This window comes from Macaca nemestrina, chromosome 6 (assembly GCF_043159975.1).
Source record: "Macaca nemestrina isolate mMacNem1 chromosome 6, mMacNem.hap1, whole genome shotgun sequence".
Taxonomy (NCBI): domain Eukaryota; kingdom Metazoa; phylum Chordata; class Mammalia; order Primates; family Cercopithecidae; genus Macaca; species Macaca nemestrina.
The window spans coordinates 154,425,381-154,441,595 of NC_092130.1; positions in this window are offsets into that span (position 1 = coordinate 154,425,381).

Here is a 16,215-nt window from a genome sequence, read left to right on the forward strand (position 1 = left end):
ATCTCCTTAAGCTGATGAGCAACTTCAGCAAAGTCTCAGGATACAAAATCATTCTGCAAAAATCACAAGCATTCCTGTACAGAAATAACAAAGAGAGAGGCAAATTATGAGTGAACCCCCTTAACAATTGCTACAAAGAGAATAAAATACCTAGGAATACAACTTACAAGAGACGTGAAGAACCTCTTCAAGAAGAACTACAAACCACTGATCAAGGAAATAAGATAGGACAGAAATAAATGGAAAAACATTCCATGCTTAGGAATAGGAAAAATCAATATCATGAAAATGGCCATAGTGCCCAAAGTACTTTATAGATTCAATTCTGTACCCATCAAACTACCATTGACATTCTTCACAGAAGTAGAAAAAACTACTTTAAATTTCATATGGAACCAAAAAATGAGCTCAAATAGCCAAGGCAATCCTAAGCAGAAAGAACTAAGCTGGAGGCATCACACTAACTGACTTCAAACTGTACTACAAGGCTACAGTAACCAAAAAAACCATGTTACTTGTACCAAAACAGATACATAGAACAATGGAGCAGAACAGAGGCCTCAGAAATAATGCCACACATCTGCAACCATATGATTTTTGGCAAGCCTGATAAAAACAAGCAATGGGGACATGATTTCCTATTTAATAAATGGTGCTGGGAAAACTGGCTAGCCATATGCAGAAAACTGAAACTGGACCCCTTCCTTACAACTTATACAAAAATTAACTCAAGATGGGTTAAAAACATAAGACCTAAAACCATAAAAACCCTAAAAGAAAATCTGAGCAATACCATTCAGGACATAGGCATGGGCAAAGACTTAATGACTAAAACATCAAAAGCAATGGCAACCAAAGCCAAAATTGACAAATGAGATCTAATTAAACTAAAGAGCTTCTGCACAGCAAAAGAAACTATCATCAGAGTGAACAGGCAACCTACAGAATGGGAGAAAATGTTTGCAATCTATCCATCTGACAAAGAACTAATATCCAGAATCTACAAGGAACTTAAACAAATTCACAAGAAAAGAAAAAGCCCCATCAAAAAGTGGGTGAAGGATATGAACAGACACTTCTCAAAAGAACACATTTATGCCGTCAACAACTATATGAAAAAAAGCTCATAATAGCTGATCATTAGAGAAATGCAAATCAAAACCACAATGAGATACCATCTCATGCCAGTTAGAAGGGTGAATATTAAAAAGTCAGGAAACAACAGATGTTGGAGAGGATGTGGAGAAATAGAAATGCTTTTACACTGTAGGTGGGACTATAAACTAGTTCAACCATTGTCGAAGACAGTGCGGAAATTCTTCAAGGATCTAGAACCAGAAATATCATTTGAACTAGCAATCCCATTACAGAGTATATAACCAAAGGATTATAAATCATTCTAATATAAAGACACATGCACATGTACATTTATTGCAGCACTGTTCACAATATCTGAGACTTGGAACCAACCCAAATGCCCATCAATGATAGACTGGATAAAGAAAATGTGGTACATATACACCATGGAATACTATGCAACCATAAAAAAGGATGAATTCATGTCCTTTGCAGGGACATGGATGAAGCTGGAAACCATCATTCTCAGCAAAGTAACACGGGAACAGAAAGCCAAATACCGCATGTTCTCACTCATAAGTGGGAGTTGAGCAATGAGAACACATGGACACAGGGAGGGGAACATCCCACATGTTGGGGGCTGGAGGGTTAGGGGAGGGATAGAATTAGGAGAAATACCTACTGTAGATGATAGGATGATGGGTGCAGCAAACCACAATGGCACATGTATACCTATGTAACAAACTTGCAGGTTCTGCATATGTATCCCAGTAATTAAAGGTAATTACAGTGTAATAATAATAATAATAATAAAATAAAAATAATAATAATAAAGAAATAAATAATAGTAAAAAAGGTACTCATCAGAATATCTTTGGTTTTGAATTTCTTTTTTTAAATATTTATTTATTTATTTATTTATTATACTTTAAGTTCTAGGGTACATGTGCACAATGTGCAGGTTTGTTACGTATGTATACATGTGCCATGTTGGTGTGCTGCACCCGTTAACTTGTCATCTACATTAGGTATATCTCCTAATGCTATCCCTCCCCCAAACCCCTCCCCACAATGGGACCTGGTGTGTGATGTTCACTTTCCTGTGTCCAGGTGATCTCATTGTTCAATTCTCACCTATGAGTGAGAACATGTGGTATTTAGTTTACTGTTCTTGCAATACTTTGCTGAGAATGATGGTTTACAGCTGCATCCATGTCCCTACAAAGGACATGAACTCGTCCTTTTTTATGGCTGCATAGTATTCCATGGTGTATATGTACCACATTTTCTTAATCCAGTCTGTCACTGATGGACATTTGGGTTGATTCCAAGTCTTTGCTATTGGGAATAGTGCTGCAACAAACATGTGTGCATGTGTCTTTACAGCAGCATGACTTATAATCCTTTGGGTATATACCCAATAATGGAATGGCTGAGTCAAATGGTATTTCTAGTTCTAGAACCTTGAGGAATCACTACACTGTTTTCCACAATGGTTGAACTAGTTTACAGTCCCATCAACAGTGTAAAAGTGTTCCTATTTCTCCACATCCTCTCCAACACCTGTTGTTTCCTAATTTTTTAATGATTGTCATTCTAACTGGTGTGAGATGGTATCTGATTGTGGTTTTGATTTGCATTTCTCTGACGACGAGTGATGACGAGCATTTTTTCATATGTCTGTTGGTTGTATGAATGTCTTCTTTTGAGAAGTGTCTGTTCATATCCTTTGCCCACTTTTTGATGGGGTTGTTTGTTTTTTTCTTGTAAATTTGATTGAGTTCTTTGTAGGTTCTGGATATTAGTCCTTTGTCAGATGAGTAGGTTGCACAAATTTTCTCCCATTTTGTAGGTTGCCTGGTCACTCTGATGGTAGTTTCTTTTGCTGTGCAGAAGCTCTTTAGTTTAATTAGATCCCACTTGTCAATTTTGGCTTTTGTTGCCGTTGCTTTTGGTGTTTCAGACATGAAGTCATTGCCTATGCCTATTTCCTGAATGATGTTACCTAGGTTTTCTTCTAGGGTTTTTATGGTTTTAGGTGTAACATTTAAGTCTCGAATCTATCTTGAATTAATTTTCGTATAAGGAGTAAGGAAAGGATCCAGTTTCTGCTTTCTACTTATGGCTAGCCAATTTTCCCAGCACCATTTATTAAGTAGGGAATCCTTTCCCCATTTCATGTTTTTCTCAGGTTTGTCAAAGATCAGATGGCTGTAGATGTGTGGTATTATTTCTGAGGGCTCTCTTCTGTTCTATTGGTCTATATCTCTGTTTTGGTACCAGTACCATGCTGTTTTGGTTACTGTAGCCTTGTAGTACAGTTTGACGTCAGGTAGCGTGATGCCCCCAGCTTTGTTCTTTTGGCTTAGGATTGTCTTGGCAATGCAGGGTCTTTTTTGGTTCCATATGAACTTTAAAGCAGTTTTTTCCAATTCTGTGAAGAAAGTCATTTGTAGCTTAATGGAGATGGCATTGAATCTGTAAATTACATTGGGCAGTATGGCCATTTTCACAATATTGATTCTTGCTATTCAGAAGCATGGTATGTTCTTCCATTTATTTGTGTCCTCTCTTATTTCACTGAGCAGTGGTTTGTAGTTCTCCTTGAAGAGGTCCTTCACATCCCTTGTAAGTTGGATTTCTAGTTATTTTATTCTCTTTGAAGCTATTGTGAATGGGAGTTCATTCATGATTTGGTTCTCTGTTTGTCTGTTACTGGTGTATAAGAATGCTTGCAGTTTTTGCACATTGATTTTGTATCCTGATACTTTGCTGAAGCTACTTATCAGCTTAAGGAGATTTGGGGCTGACATGAGGGAGTTTTCTAAATATACAAACATGTCATCTGCAAACAGGGACAATTTGACTTCTTCTTTTCCTAACTGAATACCCTTTATTTCTTTCTCTTTCCTGATTGCCCTAGTCAGAATTTCCAACATTATGTTGAATAGGAGTGGTGAGAGAGGGTATCTCTGTCTTGTGTCAGTTTTCAAAGGAAATGCTTCCAGTTTATGCCCATTCAGTATGATATTGGCTGTGGGTTTGTCATAAATAGCTCTTATTATTTTGAGATATGTTCAACCAAGACCGAACTTTTTGGGAGTTTTTAGCATGAAGAGCTGTTGAATTTTATCAAAGGCCTTTTCTGTATCTATTGAGATAATCACGTCTTTTGTGTCTTTGGTTCTGTTTACATGCTGGATTACATTTATTGATTTCCGTATGTTGAACCAGCCTTGCATCCCAGGGATGAAGCCCACTTGATCATGGTGGATAAGCTTTTTGATGTGCTGCTAGATTCGGTTTGCCAGTATTTTATTGAGGATTTTTGCATCGATGTTCATCAGGGCTATTGGTCTAAAATTCTCTTTTTTTGTTGTATCTCTGCCAAGTTTGGTATCAGGATGATGTTGGCCTCGTAAAATCAGGGAGGACTCCCTCTTTTTCTATTGATTGGAATAGTTTCAGAAGGAATGGTACCAGATCCTCCTTCTACCTCTGGTAGAATTCAGTTGTGAATCCATCTGGTCCTGGACTTTTTTGGTTGGTAGGCTATTAATTATTGCCTCAATTTCAGAGCCTGCTATTGATCTATTCAGGGATTCAACTTCTTACTTGTTTAGTCTTGGGAGAGTGTAAGTGTCCAGGAAATTATCTATTTCTTCTAGGTTTTCTAGTTTATTTGTGTAGAAGTGTTTATAGTATTCTCTGATGGTAGTTTGTATTTCTGTGGGGTCGATGGTGATATCCCCTTTATCATTTTTTATTGTGTCTATTTGATTCTTCTCTCTTTTCTTCTTTATTAATCTTGCTAGTTGTCTATCAATTTTGTTGATCTTTTCAAAAAACGAGCTCCTGGATTCGTTGATTTTTTTGTAGGGTTTTTGTGTCTCTATCTCCTTTAGTTCTGCTCTAATCTTAGTTATTTCTTGCCTTCTGCTAGCTTTTGAATGTGTTTGCTTTTGCTTCTCTAGTTCTTTTAATTGTGATGTTAGGGTGTCAATTTTAGATCTTTCCTGCTTTCTCTTGTGGGCATTTAGTGTTATAGATTTCCCTCTATACACTGCTTTAAATGTGTCCCAGGGATTCTGGTATGTTGTATCTTTGTTCTCACTGGTTTCAAAGAACATCTTTATTTCTACCTTCATTTCATTATGTACCCAGTAGTCATTCAGGAGCAGGTTGTTCAGTTTCCATGTAGCTGAGTGGTTTTGAGTGAGTTTCTTAGTCCTGAGTTCTAGTTTGATTGCACTGTGCTTTGAGAGACAGTTTGTTATAATTTCTGTTCTTTTACATTTGCTGAGGAGTGCTTTACTTCTAACTATGTGGTCAATTTGGAATAAGTGTGATGTGGTGCTGAGAAGAATGTATATTCTGTTGATTTGGGGTGGAGAGTTCTGTAGATGTCTATTAGGTTCGCTTGGTGCAGAGTTGAGTTCAATTCCTGGATATCCTTTTTAACTTTTTGTCCTGTTGATCTGTCTAATGTTGACAGTGGGGTGTTAGAGTCTCCCATTATTATGGTATGGGAGTCTAAGTCTCTTTGTAAGTCTCTAAGGACTTGCTTTTTGAATCTGGGTGCTCCTGTATTGGGTGCATATATATTTAGGATAGTTAATTCTTCCTGATGAATTGATCCCTTTACCATTATGTAATGGCCTTCTTTGTCTCTTTTGATCTTTGATGGTTTAAAGTCTGTTTTATCAGAGACTAGGATTGCAACCCCTGCTTTTTTGTTGTTGTTGTTTTCCTTTTATTTGGTAGATCTTCCTCCATCCCTTTATTTTCAGCCTGTGTGTGTCTCTGCATGTGAGATGGTCTCCTGAATACAGCAAACTGATAGGTCTTGACTCTTTATCCAATTTGTCAGTCTGTGTCTTTTAATTGGACCATTTAGTCCATTTACATTTAAGGTAAATATTGTTATGTGTGAACTTGATCCTGTCATTATGATATTAGCTGGTTATTTTGCTCGTTAGTTGATGGAGTTTCTTCCTAGCATCAATGGACTTTACATTTTGGCATGTTTTTGCAATGGCTGGTACCTATTGTTCCTCTCCATGTTTAGTGCTTCCTTCAGGGTCTCTTGTAGGTCAGGCCTGGTGGTGACAAAATCCATAAGCATTTGCTTGTCTGTAAAGGATTTTATTTCTTCTTCACTTATGAAACTTAGTTTGGCTGGATATGAAATTCTGGGTTTAAAATTATTTTCTTTAAGAATGTTGAATATTGGCCCCCACTCTCTTCTGGCTTGTAGAGTGTCTGCTGAGAGATCTGCTGTTAGTCTAATAGTCTTCCCTTTGTGGGTAACCAGACCTTTCTCTCTGGCTGCCCTTAACAGTTTTTCTGTTACTTCAACTTTGGTGAATCTGACAATTATGTGTCTTGGAGTTGCTCTTCTCAAGGAGTATCTTTGTGGTGTTCTCTGTATTTCCTGAATTTGAATGTTGACCTGCCTTACTAGGTTGGGGAAGTTCTCCTGGATGATATCCTGCAGAGTGTTTTCCAACTTGGTTCCATTTTCCTCGTCACTTTCAGGCTCACCAATCAGACGTATATTTGGTCTTTTCACATAATCCCATATTTCTTGGAGGCTTTGTTCATTTCTTTTTACTCTTTTTTCTCTACACTTCTCTTCTCACTTCATTTCATTAATTTGATCTTTAATCGCTGATACTCTTTCTTCCAGTTGATCGAGTCATTTACTGAAGCTTGTGCATTTGTCACTTAGTTCTCATGTTGTGGTTTTCATCTCTATCGGTTCTTTTAAGGACTTCTCTACATTGGTTATTCTAGTTAGCCATTCATCAAATCTTTTTTCAAGGTTTTTAGTTTCTTTGCACTGGTTTCATAGTTCCTTCTTTAGCTCTGAGAAGTTAGATCGACTGAAGCCTTCTTCTGTCAATGTGTCAAAGTCATTCTCCGTCCAGCTTTGTTCTGTTGCTGGTGATGAGCTGCATTCCTTTGGAGGGGGAGATGCGCTCTGATTTTTTGAATTTCCAGCTTTTCTGCACTGCTTTTTCCCCATCTTTGTTGTTTTATCTGCCTTTGGTCTTTGATGATGGTGACGTACTGATGGGGTTTTGGTGTGGGTATCCTTTCTGTTTGTTAGTTTTCCTTCTAACAGTCAGGACCCTCAGCTGCAGGTCTGTTGGAGTTTGCTTGAGGTCCACTTCAGACCCTGTTTGCCTGGGTATCAGCAGTGGAGGGTGCAGAAAATAGAATATTGCTGAACAGCGAGTGTTGCTGTCTGATTTTTGCTCTGGAAACTTCATCTCAGGGGTGTACCCAGCCATGTGAGGTGTGAAGTGTCAGTCTGCACCTAGTGGGGAATGTCTCCCAGTTAGGCTACTCAGGGGTCAGGGACCCACTTGAACAGGCAGTCTGTCCATTCTCAGATCTCATCCTCCGTGCTGGGAGAACCACTGCGCTCTTCAAAGCTGTCAGACAGGGACATTTGCCTCTGCCGAGGTTTCTGCTGTTTTTTGTTTAGCTGTGCCCTGTCCCCAGAGGTGGAGTCTACAGTCAGGCAAGCCTCCTAGAGCTGTGGTGGGCTTCACCCAATTCGAGTTTCCCAGCGGCTTTGTTTACCTACTGAAGCCTCAGGAATGGTGGGCGCCCTTCCCCCAGCCTCGCTGCTGCCTTGCAGTTAGATCCCAGACTGCTGTGCTAGCAATGAGGGAGGCTCCGTGGGAGTGGGACCCTGCGGGTCAGGTGTGGGATATAATCTCCTGATATGCAGTTTGCTTAGACCCTTGGTAAAGCGCAGTGTTAGGGTGGGAGTTACCAGATTTTCCAGGTGTTGTGTATCTCAATTTCCTTTGGCTAGGAAAAGGAATTACCTTCCCCCTTGTGCTTCCCAGGTGAGGTGATGCCTCCCCCTGCTTCAGCTCTTGCTGGTCGGGCTGCACCTCCGGACCAGAGCCAACTGTCTGACACGCCCCAGTGAGATGAACCCGGTACCTCAGTTGAAAATGCAGAAATCACTGTCTTCTGTGTCACTCACACTGGGAGCTGGAGGCTGGAGCTGTTCCTATTCAGCCATCTTGGGCACACCTCCTATTTATGGTTTTGAATTTCTAAAGGTAAGCAAGCCTAAAACTCAAGAATTCAGAAAATATGATTTTCTAGAAAATATTGTAGAAAATATTTAGTAATCTTATTATGAAATGGAGACATTGTATAACCCATTGATTCCCATTGTATGAAGGGACACACAGACTTTAGACATTGTTTTCTCTATGGCAGAGAGAGTTTCCCAAGCAAGAACAGAACAGGCAAGAATTGCTGTTAAGAGGTAACTAGTACTATTTTATTTTGTTTACCTCCTTTGTATGGTAAGACACGGTATGCTTTTTTTGGTGTGGTCTCCACTATCAGTGCACACATATTCTCCCTGAAAGCAGAACGTGCCCACAAATCTTTCAGCTGTTTTTGAGTTTCATTTACCTGCTTCTTTCAAGTTACTACAATAGCTTGATTATGGGCAAGATCTTGGATTTGTTTGAATCTGATTTGGCAATGTGATTCTTTGTGTTAGCTCTCTCTCTCTCTCTCTCTCTCTCTCTATATATATATATATATATATATGTATATAGAATGGAATATATTTATATTCCTTCATTTTACAGAATATACTCTTTCATTTTTATAAGCTGTTTGCTCTTCTAATTGAAAATAAGATTTTGTTCTTACTTCCAAATTTAAATATTACTAACAGATTTTCAAAATTGTGGGATCACATCTCATTCATATTGTCTTGCTTTTTATGAAACTTTTTGATTTGGAAACACAAATTCATTTGCTTTTGAAAATTTGCATCCACATCAGGGATTCTCTTGTTTTTTCTTTTTTTTTTAATTTATTTTAATTATTGTAATTTTTTATTTCTTTCTAAACTCCTATACTACAGATTTTAGATTGGCTGTATCTTTATTATAACTTAACTTTCTTACTTCATTTCATTATTAAATCTCCTTTCAGAAAATATATCTTCATAATATTTATAACTTTATTCCTTTGATGTGTTGCATAATTACATGATTATTCACCATCTCCGACATATGTTTAACGTGCTAGTCATATTTTCTTACTGTATGCAATATTTTCCGATGTAGATATTTCTCCTTTCATTATTATTTCTTTTAATTTTTTTATAATAAAAATTTCAAACATTTTCTGAACATTCTTATTTTTGCATTAATTCAATATCAATCTGCTTCCTCAAGATTTTTTATATTAAAACAATATTTTTTCACATGCTTTTTTATTCTGTTTATTCTTTCAGGGAAAATTCTCTGCTTGGTGAGTATTTCACATTGTGATGAATTTTGTTAGTAACTTGTTTTCTGTACACATCATTTAGGACTAGGTAAGATTCATGAAAACTCTTGAAATTTAGGCTAGTTTCATGTTTGCAATTCATAGAACCTACTGAAGTGAGTAAGGATGGAATTCTTTCTAGGGATGATTACCACAGAACCACTGCTTTCATAATGTATCTTCTTTTAAGTTTTGTGTCATTGTTAACAGAGATTGTTTTATTTTGTTAATTTCCTTTGTATGGTAAAGGTAAGATGTGGTATACTTTCTTGGTGTAGCATCCAATACCAGTGTACTGCCACATGTTCTTAATAACTGCAGGACTGTCCAATCACTTTCACGTCTCACTCACTTTAGAAAAGGATTACCAGACTGTCTATTCTCTTCTATTTACTTCTCAGGAATGCTTTGAAGAAAATCATAGATCTATTTGTCTCTTTTTTCAGATAGCTTTTCTTAGGAGATAGTCTTAGTTGCTAGTATGTGGACGTTTATATATATATACACACACACTAATAATATATAATATATATCACTTTAATGATATATATAATTGACATATGATATCTGAAACATATACATCATATGATATATATAATTGTATATGATTCATATATCATCATATATAAGAATCATATATTCTATATATGAGATAATATATCACTCATATTTTTCATATATAATTTTTGTATTTGATAAATATTTACATATCCGGTATATATTTGATATATGATATTATATTTTGATATGTATTCCTTTATAGAAATGTGTATAACACTTACTTTCATATAAAACCAGTTTTCAATGTGAAACTAAGAAGGGACCAGAATTAGATACCAACCTTCAAATTCATTAAGTTTTCTAGAAGTAGGTTTAGCTGCTTAAAATGTATTAATATTTCTATATCCTAAATTCACATATAAAAATTATTGTCATTATCATTACCTATATGCTTCATAGGGATCATGCATCCTGTATGTGACTCCATGTCCATAATCTCATTTAAATTTCACAAGAACCTAATGAGATGGTAAGGTAGATAACTGGTGGCTGTCCTCTTAGCAACAGTTGGCTTCTTTGTCTTATTGGTGTACCTCCCTACCCACATAAGGAATGAAATATCTTTTTCCAGAGAAGCTGCTTCACTCCTTACTGAAGCCCCTTACCTAGATTACCCTAATCAGAATTGTGTATCTACCTGACAACAATGCATTAGTCGGGGGTAGACGTTTGATGCTAACTAGTCTCATGGTAAATTTAGATCATTCCCTGGAAAAATACAAATTGTTCTATGGACAGAACTATATTGTATTTTAAGGGCTAAAATTCAGATAAGACATTCTTGCTACCATAAAGAATACCAGGCTTAGATTGAAGCCAAAACTCAGAGGAACAAAGAATTGAAATACATGCAGAACTATGAATGCCTTGTGAAATTCTGGATCAAAATGTGCCAGAATTTAGTCCCAACTTTGGATATTTGAAGTTACATTATCATTTTTGAAAAATATGTGTAACATGAATAAATGCATCCTTATTGATATAATGTGATTTTTAATACTTCACAAATAAATAAACTGTTAGAGAAAAAGAATAATTTGATTCAAGAGTGTACACTAACAGATGGTGAACCTGAATGGTGAAATCAGGTTAATTTTCACGCCCATGAGTTTCAACATTGTTAAATACTATATGAGGTAGAAAATACTGCATTTGACAATGATACAAAATAATGGAATACATGATATTTATATCTTGTTTAATTTTTATTTTTGTGGGTTTATATTTGTGCAGGGGAGCTTATTATAGTGTCCGTTTCATTGATGAAGTCTTCATCAGTTACTTGTGAAGTTCCAACAGTTTCCTTCCACATGCTAATAAGCCTACTCAGCTACCTAACTTTCTGACCTTGGTTGCCTTGTGCTTATACTGCTTAACAACTTGTGTCCCATTTTCTGCTACTGTGTAATAACACTTTTGATAATGATTGTTATAGTTTCTGAATAAGTCTGATGATTTTCTCTGCTTCTCTGGTAGTCCATTTGCTGCTTTCTGGCACAAGTGTGGAAGAAGTCTTTTTTGCCTGCGAAAGAGTGCTGCTTGAAATGTTGTGTCATCAATTTTCTCAGTAAATGCAACATTCCTTAAAACTGTAAGATGCAGACTCAGTTATCTTCATGGATACAATCTCTGACAGAGGACATGCTTCCTACTCAATTCCATTTTAATCTCATGTACTGGCAATTTTCCTTCTTCTTCTTCCAACAAGTTTTCATACTAACTGACTCCTCAAGAACCCATCATAAAATTTGTCAGACATGTAGACACGATAGAGATTCATTTTTGGGCACTTACTTCAGTTGCAAAATAAAATAACAAAATATTCTTGTGATTCAAGAAAACTGAAACCTTAAGTTAACTTAAGAATTTAATTCTATACAACTACCTCTGTACAAAAGACAACAAATCAATAAATGTGGACAGTTTTTGTTGCAGATATCTGATTTCAAAATGCTTCAGCAAAAATGAAATGTATTGAATTTTGTATTTATGTAAATAAATCTATCCAATTGGCAAAAGGATGCTTCCAAATTATGTAGATAAAACATTTTTTAAAGACATGTTTGGCCTTAGCAATATCCCAAGATTTTATGAATCTGTTTAACAGTAAAGAATCGTGATGTGTGGTAACAGGTTGTGGATGAACAGTCAGACCATAGACTCTTTCAAAAATTACAATTTATAAGTGAAAGGGGAGTGAACTGTGAGAGTGCCCCAGAAGAGCCATGTGTTTTCAAAGGCAGCAGAGCATAAGGTGAATGCTGCAGAAAATAAAGGAGGCATAGGGAAGGGGAGTGTTCTCACCTATCCACCTGTAAATGAAGATGGTGCTCAATAAATATGTGCTGTCATTAGCACACAGAAAAATGAAATAGGGGTTTTGAACATGTTTATGGTTTTATACAAGATAAACCATGTTTTTCACTGTTGACCATTCATATACTTCCACAGTTATAACAATTTCTTATCATTAGGCAGTAATAGGAATTATTCTCAAACAAATAGAGGAATTACAGTATCATTTTAAAAATTCTTGCATTAAAGGATACTGATGTAGTTTAGATAATTAATAATTCAGAGGCTTAGTTTTTTCAAGTATTGCTATTTTATTTAAATTGTATTTAAATTTCTACACTGCTTACTTCATCTCTAGTTTTGATAAATAAAATACAGTAAGTCATATGAAAATGTTTTTTAAATAACAGAATGCTACACTGATAGACATTAATATTTATGTTACCCAGCACATACCAAGATACTAAAAAGGCAGTATAAATCATACTGGAGTCCTCTATTATAATGATCTATTGAAAACTGTTAGTTCTGTTGCAAATAATTATTATTAGTGCTAATTTTAGATTTGCACAAAATTGACTCTAATTCCACATTATGATGTGAACAGGATTTGAGTGAATGCTGCAGACTAAGGACATGGAATGTTCTCTAGAAATATTTTTATAGATATTGATTAAACCAGTTGTTCTACCCAATAGTCTTATAGGAAACATTTGATTTGTCAAAACATATTCCTTCATACATTTAAGCCTAATTTTATACAATTTTTTTGTATTTCTTATTATATTTTAAAAATGTAAGTGTTGTCTAGTGTTCACTAGTTCCTTTATTCAATAATAATAGCAACAAGACCAACACTACTAGTAGTACAGATTGGAACTGTTCACACACCAGAAATAGGGCTTTGTACTGGAATGCAATGATGTACAATATCTATAAAACTTCTCTCCTCACACAATTTATATTCTCTATGCACAAGGAAAAATGTTCCATGATGTCCTAATGATATATGATTTTTAGTGGTACCTAGACCCCCATTACAAACAGTGATATTACTTCTAATGGCAAGAGATGAGTTATCCTAAGTAATAAATCACTGCAACTCTGAGACACACATGGACTCAAAAGCCAATCCTGATATATTTCAAAGTTTCAAGGTTGTATAGTGGGAACATGGTAGAGATTAGTCTTCAGTTGATTTTAGTAAAAGTAAGTCTTGGCAGGAGCAATATCCTGATTTCTGGAAGTCTTGATGGCTACTTGTTGATTGCATCGATTTTCAGCTTGAATGGAATGAAACATAGTCTAAGCTTCTTTTGAATCTATAGAAAATCTAATGAGTGATTTTATTATTTGTATTTTATTGTCCTGGTTTGTGAGTATCAGAGCACATCGTGTTATTTGCTAACCATTCTAGAGCTCCCAAATGTTAGCAGTTTAATTAGGGCTGCAGGAGCCAAATTCCTTCTCAAATAAAATAAATGTTGTTTTCTATTGTATCCTTATATTTTCCCAAAAGAATAAATAATGTCAACAAAACGAATAAAACTGCTGTTTCTCTGTGGGAAAGGGAGGTAGTTTAGGCATAGACCATTTTTATAATTCAGAGGTAGCCTTTGAGAATCCATGGAATAGTGGAAATCTCTGCACTTTATAGAAGCAGAACTTTGTTCTCTCAGAATTTGAGCCCCATCAATCTTTTATGTGCAATTTGTAGGAAGGACATATCAATAAATTGGGTCTCTTTTGACTCCCACATTGTGACTTACACCCTTTCCTGTACTCCGGCAGGCCTCAGTATTAAAGAAAAAAGAAACAAGGTTGATTAGGTATTCACAGTGAAATAACTTGCAAGAAGCTGCCAAGTTACTAAAAGCAAGTAGCATTCCCTGGAAGATGGGCGAAGTAGTATGTCAAAGATGACTTATTTAAGTAAATAGAAAATATGTATATAAAGTATTTAACTTGGGTTAATAACTAATTATACTTAAATTTCACTTTAGAAAATGTTAACAGCCATATGTGGTCTCAAAGATTTAAATGCTACAATTATAAATCTGATGAGTTTTCTTTATACTATCACATTATGTAGGGTATTCATGAATTTTGACAACTAGGGACATATAATATAATTCCTTTTTGCTGAATTACTGCACCTTGTGTGTATTATTTTGCCTTCACTCTGAAGTTCAAACTTGGCCGGTGTAGCTGAAACAGGTGCAGAGTGATGAGCTCTTTTAGCAGTTCTCCACACATTCTGGGACTGGTTGGGAGCCATTGGATGGGTATGGTTCTTTCTTGCCAAGAGGAAAATCTCCCCAAATAGGAACAGATGTTAATATGGGCAAAATGTTCTGTAACAATAAAATTTTTATCTTTCATTTATAGGAATTTTTTCACTCCCCAAAATACTTCAGCATTTTCATTTTACACAAGAATCATTTAACTGCAAAATTTTCATCATCAAGAGATAAACAATAAACTGCCATGGAATAGAGATGGATAATAATTTAGAATATAGATAACACATTTGGAATTACTTTATGTAGTTGCTCACAAACAACTGAAGGTTGGTTGTTTGACTTAAAGTTATCCTGTAATAAGATATTCTGTACAAGTTAGTTGAATAGATATATACATATTTGATGAACTGGGCAATAGCCTTTGGACATAAATTGATCTTCAAGAAAGTTTACACTGTCAGGTGAACTTCTACAACTTTTTCTCCAAATCTTTAAGAATTTTCACTGCAACAACAGTTTTGATTAATGGAAATGAGTTCTTGAAGGCAAACATCACATTTTAAAGCTGATTTTGTAGCCAAATATCCATAGAATTAATAATTTTCAGAATATGATGTTAATATTTTGTCATTAGTTTTAGAATACTTAGTTGTTTTAGATGATCATTTTCCTTAAATAAATTAATATTAATTGGCAATATAAAAATGGCGATTTGGGACTATTTTTATTCATGGAACACTAGTTTAGCACAAACTATTTTGAAAATAATTATTATTTTATCTAGGTATTCCAGAAACTGCTTAGTACATGGTTTTAGATGTGGCATATCGAAATTTACATTTAGAAACCGGTATGTACCTGCCTGTATATGTGTATATCACTCCCTTTTTTTCAGATAAAAGAAAATATGGTAAATTTATCATTAAAATGATAAATAAAAAATTATTTAATTTAAAATTTATCATAAATAAGGCAAATTTATCATATTTCCTTTCATCTGAAAAACAAATTATTGAAACAAAAGAGAAAATTTTAGTATTACAAAGATAAAAAATGTTGATTTCAAATGTAAACTCGTTAGTTTTCCTGAAAATGGTAGCTACATACATTTTTTCTGAAAATTGATAACTATTGTTTCTCAGTTTAAATATAGATTCACAAGAATTCATTGACTTCAGTCCATTGCACATGGCATCAAAAAAGTTGAAAATAAATATCAACTTAAAAGATTTTTTAATCTACCATGAAATACACTTTTGATTAGTTGAAGGCTTAGATTATTTGTTTAGTGTCTTTGTTATATAAACTTAAACATATTTCTATAGACAAAGAAGTATAGAAATGACAGTATGTCAAATGGTAGATGCTTGCCAAATTATGGTAGGTGCTTAAAATCAGAATGTGAGTAAATGATCTAAACAAGCTAACTCAAGCTGTTTAAGCCAGAGACAGTGTTAAATACTGCTTTACTGCAATCATTTTAGGGCCAAAAGATAGCCTACATTGGGACTCCTTTTAAAGAACGGATCATAGCTATGCTCCATGAGGTCCACTTGTCTTCAAAGTGCTAACAAAAGGAAAACCCTCCTCTGGGCAGGCGAAGTTCAGAGAGACATAAAAAGACAGACTCAGGCCAATGTGAGTTAGTCACTGTGGGGTTGTTTGCACAGTTATGTGTGGGCACTGCTGACACAAAACTTTCCAGTAACCAGCAGCT